General features: G+C 38.0%; 1 protein-coding gene across 9 annotated transcripts in view; it reads left to right on the top strand.

Annotated features, from left to right (window-relative positions):
- The window catches only part of LOC138820687 (cytosolic beta-glucosidase), a 271,928-nt gene that overhangs the window by 53,306 nt on the left and 195,590 nt on the right, over positions 1–23,032 (top strand). The window lies entirely within an intron of this gene.

Below are 23,032 nucleotides of genomic sequence, written 5' to 3'. Positions count from 1 at the left end.
TGGGAAGAGGAATACATTAGATCTGCTGATAAGCTAACTTTTTCTCAGACGTGACAACTGTAATTCATTAGATTTCACCCCAAATCTTAATTTTAAATAGCCATATTTTTATGAGCACTAATCCAGTGAAACATATTTTGTAGCTAAAAATAAGCACTTATGAAAGAACGAGATCACCACATTAAAGATAAGTAAATAAGCTGGGTGCCAATAGCTCTGACCTGTAATCCTAGCTACTCAGGAGGCTGAGATCTGAGAATCACGGTTCAAAGCCAGCCTGGGCAGGAAAGGTTGTGAGATTCTTATCTCCAATAAACCACTAGAAAACCGGAAGTGGCACTGTGGCTGAAGTGGTAGAGAGCTTGCCTTGAGCTGAAGAGCTGAGGGATAGCACCCAAGCCCAGAGTTCAAGCCCCACAAGCAACAACAACAACAACAAAAGGTTAAATAAGTCTATTTTAAGGGTACATCTTCAATAGTAGAGCCTTTTTTTTTTTTTGCCAGTCCTGGGGCTTGAACTCAGGGCACTGGGCACTATCCCTGAGCTTCTTTTGTTCAAAGCTATCACTCCATCACTTGGGCCACAAAGCCACTTCCGACTTTTTCTGTTTATGTGGTACTGAGGAATTGACTCCAGGGCTTCATGCATGCTAGGCAAGCACTCTACCACTGAGTCACATTCCCAACCCTAGTAGAGCCTTTTTAATAGTCCTAGGGAATCTTGCTGGTTTAATCTCTTCAAACATTTTCTTCCTGATCTTTTGTCTCGTCAGTCTGTCTTTTGTTTAAATATATTTCCAAAAATATTTCTTGGTCCAACTTTGCTGTCCTCATGAATATGTGGGAGCAATATTGAGAATGGCTTGAAAATGGTTGGCTATACATTTTGGATTGGCTGGCAGGAAATACTTTTAATAACAATGGTTTGCTGATTTGACCTAGTGAAAGAGCCTGTCCTTTGAAAAGAGATTTGTGTTTCAAACCTAGCTTTAGGACTGGGTGTAGTGATTCATGCCAGTAGTCCCAGGATCTAAAAGGGAGAGATAAAGAGGATTGAGTTTCAAGGTTAGCCTAGAGAAAATGTCAGGAAGACTTCATTTCCAATAAGTCAAATATGGTGGTACTGTGCCTCCTAGTAACTGATCCCAGTTACTAGGGGCCATAGTCTGAGATTGGCTCCAGGAAAAAAGTGCAAGACCCTATAAGGAAAAAGAATTAAAAGCAAAAAGAGCCTGGAGCTTGGCCCAAGTGGTAGAAGATCTCTAGCAATCATGATATCCTGATTCTAACCCCACTGTCAAAAAATACAACACTGAACGAAAAAGTAACTGGCTTTGATACCCTGTGATGCTGTGGATCTTGAGCAAGTTATTCTGCTTCTAACAATATGATTAAAACACCTCTAAACATTTATTTTTGGAGTGGATTAATGGCTGACTTCATCTCCTAGAGAAATGTCTAGCATAGAAATACTCCAGTATGACTATTTTGCAGTGAAGTCTTTGTTACCCAGCATCGATTAGCTAGGATTTTAGAAAAACTGTGACTTCCTGCATAGTCATCAAGCTCTGATAATTTATGCTCCTCCTGATGACCCTGAAATGCATTCTGAATAATTAGAGAAAGATTAAATTATAATCAGTTTAGTTTCAGTGATAAGTGTATTTTAATTTATTCTCATTTTTAAAACTTTATAATCCTTCTGCATGTGGTAACAATTAACAAAAAATATTTGATTAGCTGGAGCACTCCATTTCCTGACTTTTTGATGAATAAGAGTTTATTGTATATTATTGGAATCTAAAGCCTATCCTATGGTTATCCATATAAACAAGGCACTGGCTGGGTAGACTTAGCATTCTATCCATTATCTGAGCTAGTTGGTTGACTTATTGCCTATAGGAAATTCTAGAATTAATATATAAATATATTTTTGTGAATTTTTAATTGCTATTATAGAGGTGATATACCAAGGAGTAACAGTTACATCACTCTGGTAATGAGTACATTTATGTTTGTATAGTATCAACCCTTCCTTCTCTCTTCCAGTTTTCCCCTCCAAATTAATGTTTTGTATTTATTTTTTGTGCCAGTCTTGGAGCTTGAACATGGGGTCTGGGAGCTGTCCCTCAGCTTTCATACCCAAGCACTCTACCACCTAAGCCACAGATCCACTCAAAGCTTTTTGGTAGCCAGCCAAGGATGGCTCTGAACTGTGTTCCCTAGATCTCAGTTTCATGAGATCTGCAGGTATAAGCCACTGGTGCCCAGTTTCTGGAATTAATCTTTAAATATTTTTTTTGGCTATTCCTGGGCTTTGAATTTAGGGCCTAGGCACTGCCCGTGAGCCTCTTTGTGCTATGTTAGTGCTTTACCACTTGAACCCCAGTGCCACTTCTGTTTTTTTCTGAGTAGTTTCTTGGAGATCATAGTCTTATGGACCTACCTGCCTGGGCTGGCTTCAAACCACAATGCTCAGATCTCAACCTTCTAAGTAGCTAGAATTACAGGTGTGAGCACCCAGCTAAATATTCTTGAACAGCAGTATTAGAGTCCCTGCAAGGCAGATTTGTGTATTACTTTCATCACTGGTCTTCATGCTGACCATGATCACCCAGCCTGGAGGCCTGCTGTTCTCATACAATGGATTTCTAGAGAGGTGCATCTCAGCTGACATAGTAAGCAATCTGTTTTGGTGTTCCTTTACTCTTACACAGTCATATTTTATACTTGTTCAGTGATGGCTTTGTATTCTATACAACCTTCCTGATGGAAGCTTTCCGTGGGTTTTGTCAGTTTTGTGAATTTTTCAGTTGACTCTCCCCCATATTTCCCACTTATCTCTCCCTCATCCCACCCCAATGTTAAATGTTGCTTTAAATGATGATTTAGCACCAGATTTGGATAAAACCAAAGTCTCTTGAAAAGATCTATCAATATTGCTGGCTTATCCATATAATCCTATCTACTCAGGAGGCTAAGATCTGAGAATCAGGGTTTGAAGTCAGCTGGAACAAACAAATCCTTGAGACGTTTTTCTCCAATTGGCCATCAAAAAGCCAGAAATGAAAGTGTGGCTCAAGTGGTGGAGCACTAGCTTTGAACAAAAAAAGCCAATGAGAAGGTGCAGCCGCGCGCGCACGCGCGCGCACACACACACACACACACACACACACACACACACACACACACACACACACACACACACACACACACACACACACACACACACATTTTGACTCATTATTTCTTTGCAATTCTAGTTATGGTATGTTGTCAGCAAGCAGATTTGAGTATTGAGGTTTGGGGGATCAGTATAACACTTAGCATTCATTAATCCCTTTTTGGCTCTCTTGTTGTGTTGCCTTTTATTTATTTATTTTTGTACCCATCTCAGAGCTTGAACTCAGGGCTTCGATATAGTCTCTAAATTTTTTGTTTAAGGCTAGCACTCTTATCACTAGAGCCACAGCCCAACGTCCAGCTTTTCGCTGGCAAATTGGAGATGAGAGTCTCATAGTCTTTTCTGCCTAGGCTGACTTTGAACTGCCATCCTCAGATCTCAGCCTCTGAAGTAGCTAGGATTATAGGCATGAGCCACCATTGCCTGGTTTGTGTTGCTCTTTAAATCTCTGCCCTTTGCTGAGATCCCTTTGTGTAACCTGGCAGCCTTTTCTTCTGTATTATCCTTCATACCCTCGCTGATGTGTTATATATAGTCAAGAAGAGACCCATGGTTTCTTTACTGAGGGAGTGAGGTTAAAGGACAAAAAATAGCCAAGAGGAGTCTCTTCTGCTCCCTTATGCCCAGACAACTCTTGGCCCTGCTGCGAAGGGTGCTCCTGGAAAAATGTCACAGCCTTCCTCAGTGATGTGTGAGAGGATACTCAGTGAGAATGGGAAGCCTGGAGGGAAATTAACATTCTACTATACACTTTTGCCTTCTGATATTGAACCCACTTGGGCAAATCTCATTCAGTTGTTTAGGTAAGTTGTCCATCACTGTGACCATGAATAATTTCTCCCCCAAGTGATCATTTGAACATGTATTAAAAGTTAGCCATTTGGTTGGTATTAAATATCACTGTGTAATCAAAATGGTCTAGCAACAGGACACTTAACCTTTGTTTAACTACTGCAAGCCTGTTTTATTTTCTACAAACAATATATACATTATAGGGTTGTGTTCTGAACCTTGTGGCAAACATGATATTGGACTTCAGTATGTTTGAATGGTCAGGTGCAATGCTTTATTTAACAAACTTATTCAAAAGAAATGTGTCATTTGCTTAAGGACGGCTTAACATCACCTGGCAGATTATATAGTATTTCAGTGTTTGTTCTTAGCTTATGCTAGTTACATGGGGTAAAGGTATGTGTGTTTTATTGTTACCTTCCCATACGTATTCAAAATGTATTCCAAACAATCTCACCGTCTGTCACTCTTCGTACCTTTCTCTCCCTACCTTTCCCAGTTTCCATTGTTCTATTTACATAGTTGCAATATTACAATTATATTCAACCTCCCTCATCCTCCATGTTAGCCCAGCCTCTCTTGGTTCTTTTCTTTTCTGTTCTTTTCTTTTTTCTTTTTCTTTTCTTTTTTTTTTTTTTTGGTTGGTTGTAGGGCTTGAACTCTGGGCCTGGCACTGTTCCTGAGCTCTTCAGCTCATGTCTAGTACTCTACCGCTTGAGCCACAGCACCACTTCTGGCTTTTTTTGTTTATATGGTGTTGAGAAATCAAACCCAGGGCCTTATGCATGCTAGGCAAGTATTCTACCACTGAGCCACCTTCTCAGCCCCCTTTCTTTGTTATTGATTAAAAAAAAAAAAAGAAACCAAGAAGTAAGCCAGGACCAGGGAAGGAAGGGAGAGAATAGAGAATGTCAATAACCAACCACGTGGTTGACATAGACAGGCCCAAACATTCACCCACCAGTCATTCCCAATTGTGTTCTCCGGAGAGAACCTAGGGTTCCATGAAGATATCTTTGGGGACACTGTTAGTTTGCATACTGGGTGAAGGAAAAAGCAGAGCTCCAGGGTTATATGTATTAGGGATCCATAATTTTTTTTGTTTGAAAGGAAGATTCTTGCTGACCAAAGAAATAAATGGAAAACATCGAATAATAGGGATCTCATTATCAGAAGGAAAGAAACATCATAGGTCCTTGGGGGAAAGGATGCTTAAATTCTCTTTTACTTAAAAAAAGGTTTTTTTCAAACACACAGAAAAATACAGTTACCCAAATAACTGTGGCTCATATTTAACCAGTGTTAATATTCTACCACTTATATTTCAAACTGAAAGAAGAAAATAGTATTGATCTTGGCGAGGCCTCTTTGTCACCTCCCCACATTCTCCCCCTTCTTCCCTCTCCTAGGGTAATCTTGGTCTTGAAATGGACTCTGCATTTTTGCTGTTCATATAAATGATGAGACATTATATATGTCTGTTTTCTGCACATGTTCTTTTAAAGTTATTCATGTCAGTATTTTTAGCTCTAAAGAATTGTCTTTAATGGATATATAATGCTGTGATGTGTGAAAAGACCATGTTTACTTATTCCTCCTCTTGCTGATGAATTGTTTGGAGGTCTTTCCAGTTTTTCCACTTTTATACACAGGGCAGTGCTGAATACCCTTGAATAATTTGCATGCTTAAAAGCATTTCTTATATTGGACTTTGTGAAGCAGCACTGTACCAGCCCATAGGTGCAAACACCATCGAGAAAGATGGATGCTTTCTTCAAACTTTACATTCCCCAGAAAATGACTGCAGAAAGTACATAAACTTATGAAGACTTTAGATCTGTATTTTTGTGCTGAGTAAATCTAATCATAAACAGAATTTCTGTATGTGGGAGACTCTACAGCGTAAACAACAGTAGGATATAAGAGTTTGAGTGAGTTAGTGTGCCTAGCAGGTTAAAGCCCAATAATATTCGTGTCCAGGCTCTCCATGAAGATTTTCTAGCTGATGGTAAGGGTCCTCCTAAGAGATAATATTACAATTGGAGAACATAAGGAAGACATAGAAGGCATTAGTTGATTTTTTCCAGGTCATAGATGACTGGGTCAGAACCATGTGATATTGCATGAGAGAATTAGCCACTGATTGCACCTTTTGTTTCAATATCACCATCAAGCTTGAGGGTAATGCATTGCAGCAAGATTCTATCAAGTGTCCTCTACTAGTAGAGCTTGCTAGAAGTCAAGTTGCCTGGGAAGGTCCCTAGTTGTGGGAAAGGACTTTGCGTCTGTCTCTGACTTTGAAGTTCTGTAGGGACTTGGACTGCAGATACTCACACACTGAAATACTGTCTTCCAGGTGCCTTCTGTCTTCACCAGGCAGCATTGCAGAGGAACGTCCTCAGACATTGCAGTGTCCTCTCTATTGTTCGTGGAAGTGTCATAGGGGCAGATCTGTCCTGCTTTCTTCACATCCTCATGTGTTTGGCACATGAGGATGTAATTAGATGCTACATAAGATGGTCTCTAGTGGGCTGGGAAGGTGGCTCAGTGGTAGAGCGCTTGCCTTGCATGCATGAGGCCCTGGGTTCGATTCCTCAGCACCACATAAGAAAAAAGAAAAAATCCGGAAGTGGCGCTGTGGCTCAAGTGGTAGAGCGCTAGCCTTGAGCTGAAGAGCTGAGGGACAGCGCTCAGGCCCAGAGTTCAGGCCCCACGACCGGACCCAAAAAAAAAAAAAAAGATGGTCTCTAGTTGCCTACTTTTGTCCTTGAGCTCGCCAATGTAACAATCCATGATTCAGGTGGAGAGTTGAGGAGATACGTTTCAAATCTGCAGAGGATAGAATTTGCAAATGTCTGAAGGCTTGGTAAGGAAAGAGATAAACTGTTTGCTGTTCTTTTTACTATGATTTGTTCCTTTTCATCCAATACATCTCAACTTAGATTTCACCTTCTTAGAGAGGAATTGTGGATGGTCTTTATTTCTAGTCAATTTCTACCTGTTATCTTGATCAGAAATTGTACCTTTAATGATTTCTTGATATTACTCTATAGATTGTAAATTCCTTGAGCAAAAGTCATGCTGCCTTGTTTATTTTTGGCACACCAGGACATAGAATATTTTTAGCACATATGATGAGCATACATTTTGTTATTTAATGAAAGTAGCAAGAATCATTGTGAACAGCAGGAAAGGAAGTGATATGATCACATTTCTGGTTTAGAAATAAAATTTGGTTGGTTACCAGGCTAGAACTTCTTGAATTTGCTTCATGTATTACAAATTGTTTAAAAGTTTGCTACATTAAGATGTGGTAACATCATTCTCGTTTTACCTTTGGAATATGATCTTCGATTGGCACCTCATTGAGCACTATTACTAATATTCACATTCTAAATAATAACCAGAGGCAATGTCTAGGATTATCTCAAATGAGACACTTAACAACTAACAGGTAGGAGATGATAATGACACCTTTGGGGCTGTTTCATAAGGTAGACCTGGAGCCTGATATATAAAAGTACTTTTCAGTTCAACATCAGACAAAACTTTCCAATAAACAGAAGGGCTGAATAAGGGACTGAGGGTTCTCAGGTCATCATTAAGTATCTGTCACTAGATAGAAGCAGATGCCACATTCCCATCTGTAAAAGATGTTGCAAGGATGGCTGGCTCATGGGAGAGATCAATCCACAATCGTGTGCCCTCTCTACTGTTTATTGAGTACCCACACTGAGTACACACTTGTTTCTATGGGAGATGTAAATTTATATAAGGCCCAGCTGCTGCTTGGATGTGCTTACTTCTGGATTCTGATTTCTGTGAATCCCAGGGAGGCTTAGCCAAGGTGCTGAGAAAATGATCTCAAATCCTATATTTGAGGAGTCTGGAGGAATGAAAGCTCGCACCCTCGCCAGCCACCTGGTAATATTTAGCCTTGTGTGACAGAAGATATTCCATGTCTCCAGATTTAAGCTCTGGCTTGGCTTTGTGACAGGAGAGATTACAGCATATGAAAAGTTTCTTTTGTTTGGTTCACTTTTCTTTTGGTCTTTAAAGTTAATATGATTTCTGAGCCCAAGATGATGTGTGTTAGTTTAATTTAGTGAAACTCTGTCAAGGTAAATATTTTTGCATTAGAATTGAACCTCTGTAATTCCCATTGATGACAGAAGCATGAATTATAAAGTAGAGACTTTATGGAATTAGAAGTAAGCACAGTTAATTCTTTAAAGTCAAGCCTGCCCCAATCAATCACAAAATGTTTGACTGTGAAACTTACTTCGGTTCAGTGGAGAACATTAATAAATAAACATCTGGATACAACAAATTTGGGGGACAGGTAAGGTCTGAATATCACACGATAAGCCTAAGATTCTGGTTTGAATTCTCTGGCTTATGTCAAAGACATGAGTTTGGCTTCTGCATGGATATGGTTGCTCTGCCTTTCACATGTTTCAGGAACAACTAAAATTTATGTTAACACCCCTGCCATGCACAGATTCACATGAATTCTCAGTGTTCTGAAGGACTATTTTGCTTCTGTATGTCACTTAGTAGCAAAGCATTGGCGAGCCACATGTTCCCTGAGTAAGTACTGGCCCAAATGTCCAATTTTGCTCTTATAGTTGTATTAATAAATATACAAAATACTTCAGTGGTATTTAAACAATATTCTTTGGCTATGTAGTCTGAGGATCTAGTTCTTTCTCATATTGGCAAGCATTTTTGTGTGTGTGTATGTCTACTTTTCATTGTTGACCATGAAATTAATCCAGTTGAAAATTATGTGCTTCAGAGATGAGTTCTGATTCTTCTGCTATGAGAAGGGAATGGATTGAGGAGGGAGACAGCTTTCTCAAGCTATCACTTCCCAGCCTCCAAAGCCTGAAGTGTCCACTTGGTTTACGGCATGAAAATAGTTCAGCAGATCTTAGGGAGAAGAGCAATAAATCGGGCAGACTGCAAATAATGGAATGGCAATTTGCATCATGTGATGGGAGAAGACATTAAGATGTTACACCTATGTTTCTCCTTTTCTATTTTTAGTTCTGTGTAGCGCACAGATTAGGAGTACTGCTTTCTTAATCATGGCTGCACTTTGGAATCACCTTAGGAGATTTAAAAACTACGGATACTGTAGTTCCATTTTCAGGTTGATAATTTGTATGTCTAAGGTATTGCCAGGGCATCAGGGGGGTTATAATTTCCTCAAAGGATTTTCATGTGCAGATAGTGCTGAGATTCACTGATCTTAATGCTTTGATCTCCCATATTGAAGGGAAATCTAAAACCTTGCATGCTGTTATTTGTGGAAGATTGTTTGCATGGAGCATGGTGTGATTGTGGATCTGAAAGTTGAAAAAGACAGTTTTAGAGACACTTTAACCTGGTGGCTGGGCCATTGTGAGTGATGATAATCTCTCTGCAAAAGACTTGGAGGAGTGTTTTCTTTCTTTCTTTCGTTATTTAAACTAGTGTCATGCTTCCAGATCATTCTGCTTTGCATTGTCTGAGCATGCATTTCTGTTGCATTTACACAGGAAGGGCAAAATGTCTCTAAGATTCTTCTCTCATCTCTCTCACAGAAAGTCAAAAACTACAAAATCAAAACAAGAAGAGGTTAAGACAAGTTTTAGAAAATCCAGTAATACATATGTAAAAGGATATTGTCCTTCCTTTTCTTTTTTTTTCTTCTAATGAAGGCACTGCTCAATTTTACGTAGGCATGAGTGCTGAGGAAGGGAAGTAGAAAGACTTCTTTGTTTGCTTATGGGAAATCAAGCACTTACATGGGTGCTTCTAAGATATGTTTGTCCTTGAGGTACAAACAGATGAGCCCTGTCTTTTCATTAACACCAGTGAGCCAATAGTCTCAGAAACTCAAGAAACATTCCTCTGCTATCTATAATAGTAAAATCTTCCTGAATGGTACATTACCTCCAATAGATAGTCTAAGGTTTACATATAAGGTATTAGATTTTCCAAATCTTAACCTGACATATTACTAATTAGGATGTTAAAGTGAAAATTAAGGAGTATTAAAATGGGAATAAAAAACATACTTTACGTTTTAGAATTTTCCCCTTTATGTTTAAAATTTTGCAGTCTTATGACAGTTGGACAGATTCCCAACTCTGGCTTTCCTAATTTAATTTTAGTCTATGCTCAGTTTTCTGATCACTTTCATCCTAATGATTTCAGGCTCAGCAATTTATTTTCTCTTTGAGTTCTTTCCTGATCATGTGACTACTTTCTTTAGTACAATAGATGCTCCCATATTCAGATAAAAAATACAGAAAATGTCTAAACATGTATCCTCTTATTTCTTTTGGAGTGAAACATTGCTGCAATTTTTAGGCATGGTTCTTTTCTTAGGAGAATCAGTGAATTTTTCAAGTCTGATTAGTTTCCTGTTCCTTGGTGGAGAATCTAGCCCCAGGGCTTCCTGTTGGAGTTACATGGATTCCTTCTATTGGTGTCCACATCCATGTGGGTAGTCTCTATTTCCTCTGCTGCTGCTTTGTCTTCTTCCTTCCCTGAGTACCTCTGCCTTTTCTGAACCAGAATCCTTATATAATTTTTACAAATGGATCCAATTTTTTGTGGTTTCCAGAATGAATGTAGGTTTTGCTAACTGTATATTCTGAAATGTTCTGAAGAAACTTAGAAATTGGGGAGAATTAGGCACTTAAGTTCACAATAACAACTTACATAAAATCACGATAGATCGTTGGAGAATTTTTTATTTATTTTATTTCCTTAGGAAATTTTGAGAGAGGAAATTTTTGGTCAAAGAGCGTATGCTTTAAAAAATGTTTCTAGAATTCAGTTTCATTTTTTAACTTAAGATATATGTTTTACATTTTTATCAATTCTGATTGTTTCCTTTAAAGAATATATATTCACACACACACACACATATATATACATATATACACAAAACACACAATCAGCTAATTCTGACTAAGACACATTTGCATGTATAATATTTGAGATTTTAGTTAAATGACAGAGAAGACTAAATAGTTGTTATTTGCATTTCTCCCATGAGGTCACAGGATTTTTTTGTATGCTTTGACCATTTTACTGTGCCTTTGTTTTCTCCCTGTGTTTTAAAAAAACAATAGCTAATACAATAAGTGGATATCATTTCAAGCAGTCTCTAGGGATTTACTGAAGAGCCAATGGTGAGTCTTGTAGATAGAACAAAGCCTTCATTTGCATTTATATTTTAAATATTGAATCCAGTTGTTGATGTTGGATATAGTTTTATATACTTTTTAATGCTTAAAACAAGATCTTAAAATGTTTCATTGTAAATGACAGCATAGGAAAAGTGTGGGTAAAGGGAGAACAACTCTTGGTTTCTGCCCTCTGGATTGTGACACTCTTATGGTGAAAATAAAAAACCTGGAGCTAAACGTTTCTTTTCTTTTCATGGTAATCAAACACTTTGGGATCTTCCTTCTACTTAGCACTAGTAAGTCAAGTGTTATTTTCCCCATATATCCATGACTGCAGAGATATTTACCTTGTGAACTTCCACTGTAAATGTGCTGATGGTAAGGAATCTTGCATCTTTTTAAAAAATTTTATTGTCAAGGGTTATAGTGGTTGAACAAATTTACACTCCCACCAACAATGCAGTAGGGTTCCCTTCTGGCCACATCCGCTCCAGCATCTGTTGTTATTATAGTTCTTGATTATAGCCATTCTAACTGGGGTGAGGTGATATCTCAATGTTGTTTTGATTTGCATTTCTTTTATGGCTAGAAAAGTTGAGCATTTCTTCATGTGTCTGTTGGCCATTTGGGGAGGGGAAGAGAAAAAACAAATTGATTAAATAGGGATACAGGTTGACCCATTGCAACAATGAGATGTACAAGACACTATGTCCAAAAACAAACTTTATAATTTAGGCAGGGGAAGAGGGGAAGTATAGTTGTGGAGATGGGAGGGAAGGAGTGGTAGGGGAAAAACAAAGGAGAAGGCAACAATGCTTCATAAGAAATGTATTCTTTACCTTGCTCACGTAATTGTAACCCCCCTGTACAGTATTTTCACAATAAAAAAACTTATTTAAGCCAGGCACCAGTGGCTAATGCCTGTAATCCTAGCTACACAGGAGGCTGAGATCTGAGGATCACAGTTCAAAGGCAGCCCAGGCAAGGAAAGTCCATGAGACTCTTATCTCCAATAAACCACCAAAAAACTGGAAGTGGCGCTGTGGCTCAAGTGGTAGAGTGCTCGCCTTGAGCTGAAGACCTGAGGGATATCGCCAGAGTTCAAGCCCCATGACCGACCAAAAAAAAACCATTAAAAAAGGGTTACAGTTACATAAATAAGGTAATGATTACATTTCTTATCAAACTTGTTACCCCTTCTCTCATTTTTCTCCCTCTTCCCCACCCCCCACATATTGTCTTGTGTGTATCACTGGTTCCCCCTTCTGTCCTTTGTCTCACCATTTTGTTGTTTCCCTTCCTTTCCCTAGTTCAGATAAACATATATACAATACCCAGGTACCAAAATCAAATGCAGAAACAACAGGAGTTAAGCCATAGGGTGGACAACACAAAAGAAAAAAGAAATCACTTAGTACGTTGAGAACAACAACAAAGAAAAACCTCTTGTGTCTTGGAGTTCATTTTGCTTAGCATCATCTTATATGGTCATAAGAACATAGCAATTGAGCTCTTCTGCTCATGTGCTAAGATTATCCTGATGTATACTGATAATTACAAATCAGGGAGACCATGGGACCATGTTTCTTTTGGTCTGGCTTACTTCACTTAATAGTAATGATACCACCCCATTTGTAAGGAAATGAAAGAGATGTTATATCTTCATCAGAACCAAAGTTGTTTTTGGGATTCCTCAATTGTATGCCAGGTTTTAATTCAGTGCCACAGCTGTACCTGAAGTAGAAAACAAAGCTAAACTCTCTGTACTACCTTCTCCCAACTGTGCATGATTTTGATACAGTTTCAGTGAAAATGTGATTCTATGATGTTGCAGTGCTGATAAAACCAAGATTTGGAATGAGGACTAAGAAAATTAAAGTTTCTATTAATAGACAAGATACATTTTAGCTGTCACTGAACTTTTTAGCCAAGAATCAAGATATTTCAAGATAAAATATATAGCAACACTTAGTTTTATGGAATAAAATATGATAATTTTCCAAACCTCCATTTTATTTCCCTTTCTTATTTTATGATGATGCCTTTGTTTCCTTGATATGCCTTTTCCTTTCCCTCATTTACCTTTCTGCCTTCACTGCTATTCTTTTACCTGTAATGCTTTTTCTACTTCAAAATGGAAAAACTATAAGGCTGGAAGCTCAATTTAGCCTGGCTTGGAATAGCTTTGTATAAATAAGAGAACTATGTTGTAAGCTATTCAGTCTTAAGAAATAAAAATGATTCTCACGTTAGTGAAAAGAAGTATCACCATGTTTTAAAATTATAGGCTTTTAGAGCTGGAAGGAGCCATGGAAATCATCTAGTCCATCCTTCCTGTTTTATGGATTAAAGGTGATCATGTAATCATTCCATCACAGGTAAACTGCTCTGCACTTATGGGTCTGCTTCATACATCAGCCTACCATGTTTCCTCAGGTTAAGTTTAGCCAGAGTTAGACTACAGCAGAGTGAAGAGCACAAGTTTGAGGTCAGACAGGTAGAGGATTAACCAGAATTCTGTTTTTCCCCTCATAGATGACAAGCAGGTCAGTTTATCCTGCAAAATTCAGTTTCCTTGCCTACAAAATAGGATGATGATAGGATGATATGTATCCACCACAAGTCATTTTCAGGATTGAGTTGTGTCAAGTTTGCAGGATTTTTAATTTGATAGCTGTTAGAGAGGAAGTGGCTAGTGCTGGGAGTAGTTTGTACTATTGTCTTTTACTTGTCTGTTTCCCTTTGAGGCTATGAGCTCTGGTCTGCCATAATGTCTCCTTGTCAGTAAGCCAAATACCTTGGCCCTTTGTCTTAGTCAATGGCCAATGGAACCTTCCAGTTACTCAAGGAATCTTATCTTGATTTTGTCTCCTCTCAGTTTGTCTGCATACACATAGGCCCAAGCCAGCACCAGCATTTGCTGTGTTCATGTTCTCCCACTTCTCCATTTTACAGAAGCCAGGGCCATCCCCCTAAGAAAACATGAGTCATATCACAGAAACACTGTGCTTGGAACTCTTCAATATGACTATTCATGTCATACAGAGTAATAGTTCTGAGTCTTCAATGGCTGAGAAGGGTTCTGTATGGTCCCTTCTAATTCTAGCCCATCTTCTGTTGTCTGCCCTTTATTCCTCTACACCAGCCACACTTGCCTTCCTGTGTTATTGAACACTCCAGGCATGTGACTGTCTGGAGTGAGGATGATTATCCTTTTAGGAAGCAGCGGCTATTGGACCAACTACACATACTGTTTACATAGTGAGATAGCTTTGCAAGCTGTCATAGTTTAGTGGGTAATTTAGACGATGTCTCTTGCTTTTATATGCTTTCTGATGGTGGAGACTTGAAACAAATCTAACATACACCTAAAGAGATTAGTACAAAAAGTAAAAAAAAAATGAAAGATACTTTCTAAGGAATTTAAGTTACACTGGGAAATCGACCAATATACTCCAAATTAAGATGGCAGAGCACTTGTGCTGAGTTTCCAGGGTTACGGCCCTGGCTAGGCCCTTTCTTCTCTGGAGTTCCCTGTCACTAGCCAACATGTTCTTTGCTCCTATTTTATTGTGGATATTTCTCCTATATACTGCATTGTTTGTTTCATTTTAATCTTTCTAGGATTTCAGTTAAGTTTTCTTTTATCCCAGAATGGTGACTCCCTACAGAGATAACTGAATGTGACTTGAGCCTATAGTAGCTGGCTTGGAGAAGAAGACTAAACCAAACCACTGGTCATGATTACTTAGACTGAGCATTATAGTTTAATACTGAATCACATCAGCCACATAGAAAAGGAAGATCCCCTGTTATATAATTCTCTTCATCACATACAAAGATGCATACTGTTTTCTAAGGGACAATTATAGTATAATCTCCTGATATTAAAATACTTAGAATGTGATTATCCATGGATTTATTAGTAACTTCTTATGTGCGGAAGTAAAAATAAGAATTCAGTTAACAACTTGTTAAGATTTTGCTTGATTTATATGACATTTTTTATGCACTCTTAGAATTTCTGTAGTAAGTAATTAAGGACCCATAGGGCAATTGTAGTTTGGGTAAAAGCTATCTGAACAGTTCAGACCCAAACTGCAGTGGACTTTTTAAAAGTAGTTGGTGGGTTTGGGGAGAATTGTTGATTAGAATTAACTATATTTTGAAATTTAATGCACATGAGAATAACTAAATGTCAAAAAGTACAGTGATCCATTTTTGCACAGATTGGGGATATTTTTAATTTTCTCAGGGGATATTTTTAATTCTCGGCAGCATTGTGATGAGTAGAAAAACTTTAGAATTAAACCAAGAATTCTAGATTCTGTTTTTTTGTTTTGTTTTGTTTTTTCCAAAAATAGGTGACAAGTAATTAGAGACACTTTGTTGTCACCTGTGACACGGAGACCTACCATAGCTCTTCTATTCTGTTTTCACTGTTTTGTTCAGTGAAGAAGCTGTAAGCAAGAAGGCATTTGTTGCATATTTCAATATATAAAGATCTCTTTTGTACTCCTAATTAGAGTAAGAAGAGTGTGGACTAAAGGAATGGTATCTAAACCCCTCATCAGATACCTGGACAATGCCCTTTGGAAGGGGTTATCATGGCCATCCACTGTTTTGTTTGTTCAAAAAAATATATATCATAGAATAGATTCATGTCTTAATATATAAAGTAAAATAAACATCAGTTTACTAATTTATGATTAGAAATACAACTGCCAAGGATATAGGGTAGTGATGGTCTTTGGGTGACATATCCTCTTTCTGGAAGAAATTCTGCAAGTAGAGTAGAAAGAAAGCTGAAAATGTGGCCAGATGGTCCTGGCTGTAACCAGATCATTCTTACAGAATGGCTGTGAGGCACAAACTATTGTACCAGTTGTCCAAGGCAGCTAGTCCCCGGGTATGTTGGATACACATCAACAAATTGCACAACTTCCTACCTTCTTTTTTAAAATTTATTCTATTTTTTATTGTGAAAATACTGTACAGAAGGGTTACAATTTTGTTTGAGCTTTTCCTTTCTTTTGCTGTGACCTGTAGAAACAACTGCATCTTCATTTTGTTTCTGACCAGCCCTAATTCAAGAGAATTCTTCAAACAAGAGGATTCTTCAGTTATCTCCTCCTGTCCATGTTCACTTTGGAGCTGCTTTCCTAACTGACTGAGTTCTGGCATTCCTTTTATTCCTCTTGTATTCTGTCCACATCATTCTTGTCAGTTGCCTCTACTGTGTATCTTGGCAGTAACGGAAGGAATTCCCTCTAGAATCTGCATTCCTGTAGCATGGCATGACATATCTCCAGGCCTAAATGCTGGGGGAGGGCACGGGAAATTAGTAGGAAGGGGGTGAAGGGATTCCCAAGGGAATGACTCTCCCCAAAGCCAAATAATTTGTCTTTACTTTGTCCTTGCTGGGCTTAGCCCTGGAGGGTAGATGTTTGCAATTTAGTAACACTCACAGCAGCCCGAGCCTCTTCTTTTGGCAGACCTTGAGCATTTACCCCCCTTAGGGAAACACTGAATTCTCTAGAGTAAAATGAATTATCTATTTGGCTAATTAGCTAGGACATAAAAAATATTCTCAGGAGGATCGTCCCATCTGAGGGTTGCTCTAGTGTATGCTTGTTTTTGCAGTCTTTCTTGGCTCATTTTGTAGCCTGCCCATCCTGAGCTTTCTCAACAAAGAAGGCAAAATTGTCAAGTAGGCAAAACCTCATTCCCTTCCCCGCACTTCGCTGCCTTTCTTCCCTTGCCGTGCTTTATAACTCTCTATGCTCATGATGGCCTAAGACATTCAGTACTTGAAACCTCCAGCTCTACCAGGTACCACTTCAGGAGTGGAGGTGAAGTATGCCTACCCCTATGATTCACCCAGAATAATTTTCCCATATACTAGTCATAGTCACAGGTGCTACAACGGCTGATAATCAGTGACTACATTCTTGAAATATTTAAAACTTGACACGGTAATGTGCCTTTCCCTTTTCTAGTGGGAAAAATCTTACCACTTCTGATATTATCCCATTTCCTTGGAGCACTTCATTCTGTCCCCATGTCAGCAAGAATTAGAGAAGAGACCTGATTAGCAACAGTCACTCAGGAAAATCACATTCCTGAGGCACTGATTGGAGCATGGAGAGATGTAACCCACTGACAGGTAAAGAGAGGCAAGAAGCCTTTTGTTAGTGTTTCTGCAAGGGTAGTTTCCTCTCTTCCATGACAGCCACTAAAGAACAATGTTAGTCTTTCCCAAGGGATATGAAAAAGAGAAATATGGAACTCTGGGAGCTCTTACCATACACGGAGCCTGGAGCTGTGGAGGAGCACTGAGGGAATCCTGAAATGGGAACAGATATTACAGAAGTCAGAACAAATAAATGGAAAGAATGCAGATCTCTAGAGACATCATCTGAGCTTCTAGAAACAAACTTTGCTGTAAACCTCTGAGTTTGCATGATGAAAGCCAATCAATTTCTTTCTAGGCATAGGTTTCTGGGGTTCTCAAAAGAAAGACTCTTGAAGACCATCTGCATCTGTGATTTCAAAAGGCTTAGCAAAACAGAAAAGTCACAACACAAAAGAATATATCATTCAATGGTGGAATTATATTATTTTCATGGGCCTTATAGAACCCCATTGTATGTCAGTCATATGTAGAGATAACTAGAGCACAAATAATAAATCCAATGAAGCACATCTCCAGTATATCCTAAATTCAAGTATTCACTGGATTCCATTAATTTCTGCACTGAAAAAACATAAATTCTATAGCTTCACCTCTAACCATCTTTACCTCTTTACTATCTTAGATTACATTGATGTAATATTCACTGTCAAGTGTCTATCAGTAACACAGAATAGCAAAGATTGTCATAGATTTTGGAGAGAACATTCTGATGATCATTTACTGTGTTATAGTAATGTATCCTACCTTAAAAGATGTATCTCATATTTGTGTAGAAGGAACCATGTAATGAAGTGAAACAGTATTACTCATGGTAGCTAAGAAATGGAATCAACCTAAGTGTCTGCCAATAGATGAATAAATAAATAAAATACTGATATATATGTACACAGAAAATTATGTATGTATCTGTATGCATGAATGTATTTGGGGATACGAAACATTCACATTATAGCAAATGGTGACCTGAAGGTCCAGGGTTCCTTAGAAACATAAAAAATGCCAGGGATGTTTGCTCAGCCCATTACATGGTGTCTCTTTGCAGTGTGTGTGTGTAGAATTCAATCCATTTAACATTTTATGTATCTCCACTGTATCAGTGGAGGTCACTGTATCTAGTCTTACTTCTGATCTCTTATTCTTTTAGTAATTGTGTTTCAAATTTTTTTTTAGCTTAAGAAAGAGATTAACCTTATATTAGATCATCCCTAGCAGTGGGATGTATGAACAAGTGACCTAACCTCTTTAAGGCTTCACTTCTTTATTTTCAAATGATGATTTAGAAACAGAACACAAATGTTCGGGTACAGTGGTTGGGAGGAGAGGAAGATGGAGAGTAACTTCTTAATGAGTATTTCCTGGGGAAATGACCAGCACATTTGAGAAGTAAATAAAAGTGATAGGTCACACAAAACACTTGCTTTCTTTAAAATGATTAGTTTTGTTTCATGAATTTTTATCTCACTAGAACAAAATGGGACTGAGATGAGTACCTGCTAGATAGGACTGACATTAGACATATGAAGTATTGATTACTTAGCATGTAGCTACCACTTGGCACATGGTAACCAATCAAAGAATGTTAGTCTCCTCTCCCTCTCTTCCTTTACTTTTCCTCCTACTCCTTCCCTTTCTTCTCTTCCTCCCCCCTTTTCTTCTTTTTTTTTTTTGACAATTCTGGGATTTAAATTTAGGGCCTCATTCTTGTTAGTGTGTACTCTACCATTTCATACTTTCCTTTCTTTCTTTTGTTAGGTGGGGTCTCATGCTCTTGCCTGAGGCCAAAGTCAGACTGTAATCTTCCCAACTACTAAATACCAGGTAGCTGGGACCAAAGTTGTATTCCAACACACCTGACATAGTGATTCGGATGAAATATCACTATTTAGTTTTTTTTGTCTTTTGCTTTTGGCCTAGCCTGGCAAAAAACTGGTTCTCCTGATTGCTCTCCATCTCCCAAGTAGCTGAGATTACAGACTAGAGCCACCATGGACTCCATCTTGCCCTTCATATTTCTTTTTCTCCTTCTTTAGCAATATTGTTGTTACCCTTGTCATTCCTGTTTTAGGACCAAGGCCTTCTCAGATGAAGATACCAATCTGAATTTGTTGTTTCTGAATAGGAAATGACAGAAGACAAGTTTAGAGTAATTGATTGGGAATTTGTTGCCAATCTGGGAGACTAGGATGAATGTGGTAGATGGTGAGGAGTCACTCGACATGTGTGAGCTGGAGAGCAACTGGATTGAGATTGCACTTTGAACCAGGTTTTCTGGGAACCATGTGCATGGTGGTAAAAGGGAAGATGGATAAAAGAGGAGGACACAGTTAGCCAGTTACTTTCAATGGGGCCTTAGGTTTCACTTTCTTATTTCCTCCTCAATCACCATGGATTTGGCTGGCTACACACCAAACATTTAATAAATACTTGTAGATTAGTTATTTTACACTTGTTTAATGCCTTCCTTTGAAGTATTTCCAGTAGAGATTACTTCTACAAATCACATAATGAAAGATAAAACACCCTATATATCTGTCAGTTTTCTCTAAGACTGTTTTCTAAGTATTATATGTGTTCGGTTCATGGACTGGGCGTTCAGTTGCTGGAAAAATAGAAATCACCCCATTAGTCATGCCTCTGCAAATTTTACATTTTATATTCCAAGTTTTGTAGCTGGTGATATTTAAAGCTTTTTTCTTCTTCTTTTTTTTGGCTGGTTATTGTATCTCTACAACTATATTGCTTGTGGACATTTTCAGATCTCAGATCTAAGGAAAATGATGATGTTCCATTTGTGATCACTTTGAAGGAAGCACACACGCGCACACACACACACATACCCTTAATGTAAGAAACACAGAGTAATTAGCACATTGGTGATATATATTACCCACTGTGAAGTCCCCACTGATACTAAAAGAAAGATAAAAACAAAAGCATCTTTTGGAGTTTTCTTTCTGTTTTGTCTTAGAATTTACAACCTTATTTCCATGACTAATCTGTAAACCCTAGATGTAGCTTCCTTGTCTCAAAGTTTTTATATTTTACAGTATCAGGCAAAGAAACACAGTTGTCTATTGATGAATCTCTAAGGACAAATGTCCTTTGTAACATTTTACATGCAAGTTTATACCTTGATTTATGCAATGTAAGAACTCTTAAACATCGCAGGGTTTGAACTTGAAGTGACTACTGAAATTTTCAAATTTCAACTTGTACTAATAAAAACCAGTTAGGAAACTTTCGCAGTGATTTATAGTTTATCTCACACACTTTCTGCATATACTACAAAAAGTATTTGGACATTTCCATATTGCATAGGATTCAACATTTAGACATTGAATATCAGATGTATCTCTTTCAGTTATAAATAACTTATCAGAAACTGGTTTGAGAAATTTGGGAACCCATTTACTCAAGTAGCTGGAAGGTTCAGGAATAGTTCTTCAAGTTTGCAGTGCTCAAATGCCTAAAGGACAACTCTCAGCCTTTGTGATCAATAGCAGATGCAGATTATAGCTTGTATATTCAAGAGCAGAGAATACAAAAGCTTCTTCCCATTTCTCCAGTTAATGCTAGCTTATTGGTGACTAGATAACTTGAATCAGGAGCCCATTTTTGGCACAAACCCTGTGATTTTACTTTGTAAAATAGCGATGGACAACAAAGAGGTGTGTCTGTGTCTACCTGAAATCAGCGGGGAGAACCAGATCCATCTGAACCACCATCTTTAGTTAGTCTGGAAAATTATTTCTCCAGAAAATGGTTTGTTGGGGAGCAGAGTTATGGGAGACAGATAAAAGCAATACCCATGGAGACCCACGAGAAGTTCTCTAGTGATATACATTGTAGTGATAACAAAATGAAAGGACAGTTTGGTAGAGATCTTGAACAGTGGACTGTATGCCTATAGATTAGGAGTTCTTTCCATATTTCAACTCCTTCTTGAGGATATTTTCTCAGAAAAGCAGGTTTATGGAATCTACTTAAACAGAGGTAGATTAACACTATTGTAATGTTCTTTAGGTGCAAAGGTATTTGCTAATCAGATATATGATTTTAAAAATTGAAATTTAACTACTGAAAATGATAGTTTTGCCTAATTTAAACCATTCAGAAAAACTCCAGAACAAGCTAACAAGTGAGTTTGTTCTTTTCCTTACTCTTCCTTTTTCTGTCATACACACACACACACACACACACACACACACACACACACACACACACACACACACACACACACACACACACACACACATATGTGAATTGTCTATAAAATTTCCCTGTTGAGTTGTTACAAATTAATTCTGTAACTGGAGAATCCATATTAGCTTATTTAATCAGAGAGTCTCATAATGACATTTTTTATTGTTGAATATTTTCACAGGGGTGTTTTCACCATTTAAGCCATATGCATGGAAAACCTTATTTTGAAATTCTTCAGTGAACTATCACTAGAATTATAGTTATCACAAAAGTCCTCACCAATTTTAGGTACTAAGGATCTTTTCAGATCCTTCTAATCTCCATTCACTGACTGACTGTTACATGTCTGTGTGGCAGGTTATAGGGCTCATGGAGAGTTCCCTCCACACTCATCTTTTGTACTCTCTTGGGCCAGGGTTTGGAGGTTGAGCTTAACTTTTTCTGCCAGCCTCAGGCCACACTATGACTCTCACTTCAAATGCTCATTACTCATTGAATAGCCCTCATTACTAAATCTGTCTATGTTCTGACATCTGGTCAACCCAATGGAAGTTTCGCTAGTCATGCTATGGTAAGTTTTAGCAGTTCAGGGATCTTATATACCTCTGTCTCTCTTACCGCTGACAATTGCTTCTGTCTTTTATCCATTATCTGCAACCAAAAACAGCAATGAAGAAAAAAAACCCTCTTGTTTCCATTTCTTGGAGTATATTTAGATAAAGGAGAAGGTAACAATGCTCCATAGGAAATGTACCCATTACCTTACTTATGTAACTGTAATCCCTTTGTACACTATTTTTACAATAAAAACATAAAACATAAAAATATTTTATATGAACATATGCACATAGCTATTGAGCCTTTGTGATCCTCTCCTAAGAATATCCTCCTCAAGTCTCCCCATGTTAATGTCTAGAAACCTTATCCTTGATCATGTCCCAGTGTAGTTTTTGTCTTTTACCTTCCAGTGTGTTTACTTGTAAATTTATAGGCATGTTCTAGTTACCACAAAAGAGGGAAACCATGCAGCCTATGTTTCTTTGGGTCTGGCTTACTTCATTTGATATAATTGTTTTCCAAATCTTTCCATTTTCGTACAAGTAGTATATTATCACTCTTTCTGCTGGAGGATTAGAAATTGTGTATATATAATACATTTTATTGATTCAGTCATTCACTGGGGGATATTTGGGTTCCATATCTTGGCTATAGTAAATAATGCTGCAATGTACATGGTTGTGCTGATAGCTTTAGTGTGGCCTTCTTTGTTTTATTGGATAGATGCCCTGGAGTGAGATTGCTGGATCATAGGGAATCTCTGTGTTTAGTATTTTGAGTAACCTCCATATTTCTTTACAGGGTAGTTGAACAGGTTTACATTCCCAACCACAGTGTAATAGGGTCCCCTTTTGGCCACATCCCCACCAGCATCTGTTATTGTTAGTTTTTTTTTTAAATTTAATTTTATTT

The sequence above is a fragment of the Dipodomys merriami genome, unplaced genomic scaffold (genome assembly GCF_024711535.1).
Source record: "Dipodomys merriami isolate MVZ:Mamm:240054 unplaced genomic scaffold, mDipMer1.0.p SCAF_9, whole genome shotgun sequence".
Lineage (NCBI taxonomy): Eukaryota > Metazoa > Chordata > Mammalia > Rodentia > Heteromyidae > Dipodomys > Dipodomys merriami.
Note: the sequence above shows the minus strand (reverse complement) of the source record. Positions and strands in the feature narration are given on the sequence as shown.